Genomic DNA, 4720 nt, shown 5'->3' with positions numbered 1-4720 from the left:
AGAACACAGAATGAGGAGAGGGAAGGCTGGGATCAGCCACAGAGGGGTAATACAATCTCCCCTGGAGGGAAGGGGCCATCCCTGCCAGTTTGTCTCGGGCCTGTTCCCAGCTCTGCTCACTCCTCCCCTATTCTCAGCAGCTCCATCAAACCAAGGAGCAGGGACCAGAGGCGGCTCCTGCTCCTGGGACAGGGAAGTAGGATCGTGACCTACCTGGAAGTGGGCGGTATCCTGCCCAGTGCCCATCGTGAAGATGGTGCAAAGAAGAGCCCGCAGGAGGAGTGATTCCAGCTCCAGGCAAGCAGCGGCTTCAGTTTGCTGCGGGAGAGAAGAGCCCGTGTTATCCTTGGCGGCACCGGAGTGGCGCTGGCACTGCCATGGCCATGACCCTCCCCGCAGTGATCCTCCCTACGGCCGCTGTAACGTTCCTGGAGAAATCACCCCAGCCAGGAAAGTGGAGACGTTCCCGCCTCCTCTGCTGGGGATGGGAACAGCCACAGCTGGGGGTAATCTAGGCCGGAGAAGATCTGGGACTCCCGGCCCAGACCCGATCAGTACCAGGGTTAAGGCAGCTGGATGGGACGGTCCTGGTACCTGAGGCTGCAAACTGCAGCCATGGAGCTGGAGATGATGGAGGTTGGCTCTGGCACCATGGGCAGATTTTCAATCAGCTCCTGAGAGACCCCAAGAAGATAAATTTGCATGTGAGACTCAGGCCCCGCAGACCCACAGGCACTTTCCAGGGAAGAGACCAAAGTGCTCTGCAGAAACAGCCAGTGTCACTCCCAACCCCAACCAGCTGGGCCCCCCATTCCTCCCATCCATCAAACTTCCTTCCCCCGCCCCGCCCCGCCGGCCGTACCATTCCCCCACGGCCCGCGCCCGAGTGGTGTCAGAAGCTCTCCCGTCCCGGCTCCCCAGCCTCAGCCACAGGAACCACTGTCCTCTGCTTCCCCCTCTGGCCCCACCAACTCTTTCTCTCGTTTCTGGGTCCCTCGCCCCAGGGGCCAGACACGGGGTCCCACTCACTGCAATGCTCTCCACGAGGGCCGCTTTGGAGACGTGGGGCTCCAGAGTGTTCAGCCCCTGCTGCTGTGCCAAGAAGTACAGACGTGGGACACTACGGAGGAAGCGGAGCTGTTTGGCCATCAACTAGGAGTGGGGTGGGGGGAGAGAGAGAGACAGTTAGGTAGGGACCTCCCCAACCCACCTACACCAGCTCCATGGCTCAGGAACCCCATGGAGTTGGACAGGGAAAGCCGCCCCGCTTCCCGAAACCAGTGTCGCCCTGCACAGACTGGGGTTGTAACTGGGACAGTGTCTGTGGGGAGTGGACACCTTGGCCTGTGTGAGACAAATGCCCCCACTTTGGGGTGCCAGGTAACAAGGGAGCAGTTCCCCCCATTGGGGGTGATGGATTCTCTGGGACAAGACCCCCCTGTGTGGGTGGGGATGGAAGAAGGGGCAGGGCAGACTCAGGGGCAGCGCAGCTGTAAGATTTTTGTACCTCAGCTCTGCCCTGGAGGTAGTCCTGGATGACCCTGATGGTGTCTTGTTCAGGGGACACCTCCTCCTCCTCCTTCTCTTCTTCCTCCTCCTCAGCCCACTGCTGCTGGGCACTGGGGGTCTCTGCACCAGGGAGAGCAGGAGAAAGGACAATCCCTGCTGCCACTGGGGGGATGCAGTGTAGAGAAATGGCTCAATGTCCCCCATCCTCAACAAGGAGCCCCATGGCACAGAGGGCCGCACCCTGCCCCTCCCAGAGACACCCTCAGGCCCATCAGCCTCAGGGCCCTGTGGCTGTCAGCCCCCCCGCCACCTCATCAGGGGAGGCTGGAGCTCCCCGGACTCTGCCCAGCATCCCCTGCTACAGGGTGCAGCTGTGCCACCTCCACTGGTGTTAGTGGGGCTCCCATGTCTCAGTCCTGGCGTCTTGGTGACCCAATGGGTACAGGGTGTTATTAGTCCCCTACTGCCCCCATCCTTCCCCCTGTCCCCTGGGTCTCCCCTCACCTGCACAGAGGGAGCCTTCAGCCTCAGGGCTGTCAGACCCCACAGAGGAGGTGCTGGCCCCTCAGGAGTAGGCAGAGCTGCCGGTCCCCATGCCGGAGCCGCCCAGCTCCTGCTCGGCTGGCTGGGGGCTCCTCGGTGGCCAGGCTGGTGGATAGCTCCTGCTGGGCCCTGGGGCTGGGCTCCTGGCTCCTCTGCTTCCTGGAAAGGAAGCCTTGCCCGGCTCCTGCCCTCGCCTGGGTCCCTCCTACATAGCATCACCCGGGGCCACCTCCATTTGGGACCAGAAGGTGCCTCAGGGCCTGCTAAGGGAGCTGGTCTTTTCCTCTTCCTCCAGAAGGTCAGGAGCCCGCTTTGCCTGCCCACTGGCCTCTTCCTCGCCCGCGGGGACAGAGGGGCCACTCTCCTCCTGGGCAAGACGGACACTGCTCCCTACTGGCTCCAGAGCCACCTGCCCAGCCTTCCTCCTCAGCATCCGCTTCCACCGCTCCATCCTGGAACTGAGTGGGGAGCAGCCATGAGTCTGGGCTCAAGGCAGCTCTCATTAATGGGCCTGCCTGCTCCCTGCCTACGTCCCCTCTGCTGAGGCAATTCCTCCTCCCCACACCCCACCCCAGGGCAGGGGGGCTGCCGTCCACACGCACTGGCAGCAGCTCACAGCACAGGCTTCTCCCAATGTTCCCCCTCACCCAATAGGGCCCTGTGAAACTGGGAGAGTCTCATTCTTTCAGAGCAATGGGGCTCTCCGTTAGTTTGGACAAACCGCTCCCTCCACCCCAGTAGACCCCGCTCCCTCCCAGGCCAGAGAAAGAGCGGAACCGGATAGTCCTAAATGAAAGTTCGCTCACACGGTGCCAATCCCAGGAGGGAGGAGTCGCCCTCAGTTCCCACTGATTTCACTGCTTGCCATTGTGGGTGTTCAGCACCTGGCAGGTTCTGCCCTCCCAAAGACTCTCGACGTTGGGAACAATCTCCTGCAAGGGAAAGGCTGGGAGCCCTATTGCTGGGCCATTCCCACCCCACTGGCGATGGCTCTGGAGACCTCCACTCACTTGCTCTAGATGAGATGGAGCTGGATGGCAGATGCTCTCTTCCTCAATCTCCTCCACCCAGGTGGGCTGGAAAGGGTGCTGCACAATGCCCTGCCAGTCGGGTAGAGGTAGAAGCCAGGAGACCGAAAGTGGCTGTGAAAACAAGACAATGTTTTATTGCCAGGGAATGGATAAATTCAGCCTAGCAACTGAGGGTTCACAACACTCACCTACGGCCAGCAGGACACCCCCCATCTCCAGGTCTCCTAGCACCTCACGCACATTCCTGAAGCGTGACGGCCCAAGGGCTCTAGGGCATTTCTTCAGAGGTGTCGCCGCTGTCGTCGTCTTTGCTGTTGTCATGTTCCATTCTATAGGAGTTTATAAAAATATGCTAATGAGTGTGAATATAATGTAACTGCAGTATGCTTCATGCAAAAGGTCTCTTGTAAGGTATCATTACAAGGCTTATAATCTACTGAGTGTGGTCATCCTATTTGTATAAATGTATCACTTTTGTATCTGTATCTGAGTGGAAGGGAACAAATGGGGCAGCCATCGTGAGATATCCACTAGCTACCACCTGAGCTGGAACAAAGGCTGGACCAGGGGAAAGGAGTGTGAGGAGGGCTCCAGGGAGGCATGGCAAGGCCCAGCCCAGCCTAGCCGAGTGGCTCCCTCCAGTCCGTTCCCGACTGAGCGGCTCCCTTCGGCCTGGCTTCGTCCGCCCCTGCCTGGCCCCAGCTGAGTACCCCAGGCCCAGCCCGGTCCCAGCCTGGCCACGGCTGTTTTGACCATATATGGCCTGTGACGTTATGGGTGTAATATAATCTCTCATTGGAAGGCGACAGGGCCAGAAAGAGTTAATTAACTCACAGACTGACTTAACCCTTTAAAGACTGGTTAGGAAGATATGTAAAAATCCACCCACTTTCCTTTTGAAAGAGCCAGTGTGGATAGCTTTGAAAAGGTCTCAGATGGAGTAAGGGCTGTTAAGAAAGTTGAGCAGCTCTATAAGCAAGTGGCTGTGTTTGGCCAGCTGGTTGGGAAGACAAAGGTGTTGGAACAGGAATGTCTCCATTCTGATTCTTTAAGTGAGCAGTCTGTGCTTCTGTGTTGATGCAAATTACTTGGCTGGCAGGGAGAAGACTTGCTAATGGCTGTTAGCAAAGAGAGCCCACCCCATCAGCCAGTAAATTCTGTTAAGCAAGAAAAATCAGGGTTTGATCCTTCAGAACAAGGAGGAAGTTTGCAAAGGGAAGCCACAGGTTCATGGGTGGCAAGTCTGTAGAAATTTTGGTGGTGCTCAGAACCCGCCCCCCAACTCTGCCCCCACCTGCCTAAGGCTCTGAGAGGGGTCTCGGCGGGGGAGGTCTGGGGTGCAGATCCTGGGCTGGGGATTAGGGTCCAGGGTGCAGGCTTTGGGATGGAGTTTGGGTGCTGGGTGCAGGCTCTGGGCTGGGGCAGGGGTGGGTGTGCAGGAGGGGTGAAGGGTGCAGGCTTTGGGACGGAGTTTGGGGTTGGGAAGGGGTGTGTGGGAAGGGGGTGCACCTTCTGGGAAGGAGTTTGGGGATAGGTGGGTGTCCAGGGGTGCGGGCTGTGGAGCGGCGGCTGCGGGATTCATGATGTGGGGGGGCTCAGGACTGGGTCAGAGGATAAGGGTGCAGGGGGATGAGGTT

The 4720-nt window shown here is 58.9% G+C and overlaps 1 long non-coding RNA gene across 1 annotated transcript; it reads right to left on the bottom strand.

The window, feature by feature from the left end:
• Nucleotides 1–567: 567 nt before the first annotated feature.
• Nucleotides 568–1567, bottom strand: LOC120385018. Its single transcript, XR_005589209.1, has 3 exons — nucleotides 1508–1567; nucleotides 1030–1152; nucleotides 568–674 (listed from the first exon to the last, which is right to left on the bottom strand). It is a non-coding gene; the product is annotated as an uncharacterized LOC120385018 (long non-coding RNA).
• Nucleotides 1568–4720: the final 3153 nt, after the last annotated feature.

This window comes from Mauremys reevesii, linkage group 17, assembly GCF_016161935.1.
Source record: "Mauremys reevesii isolate NIE-2019 linkage group 17, ASM1616193v1, whole genome shotgun sequence".
NCBI classification, from domain to species: domain Eukaryota; kingdom Metazoa; phylum Chordata; order Testudines; family Geoemydidae; genus Mauremys; species Mauremys reevesii.
The sequence above is the reverse complement of the archived record's forward strand: the minus strand, read 5'-3'. Positions and strand labels throughout refer to the sequence as shown.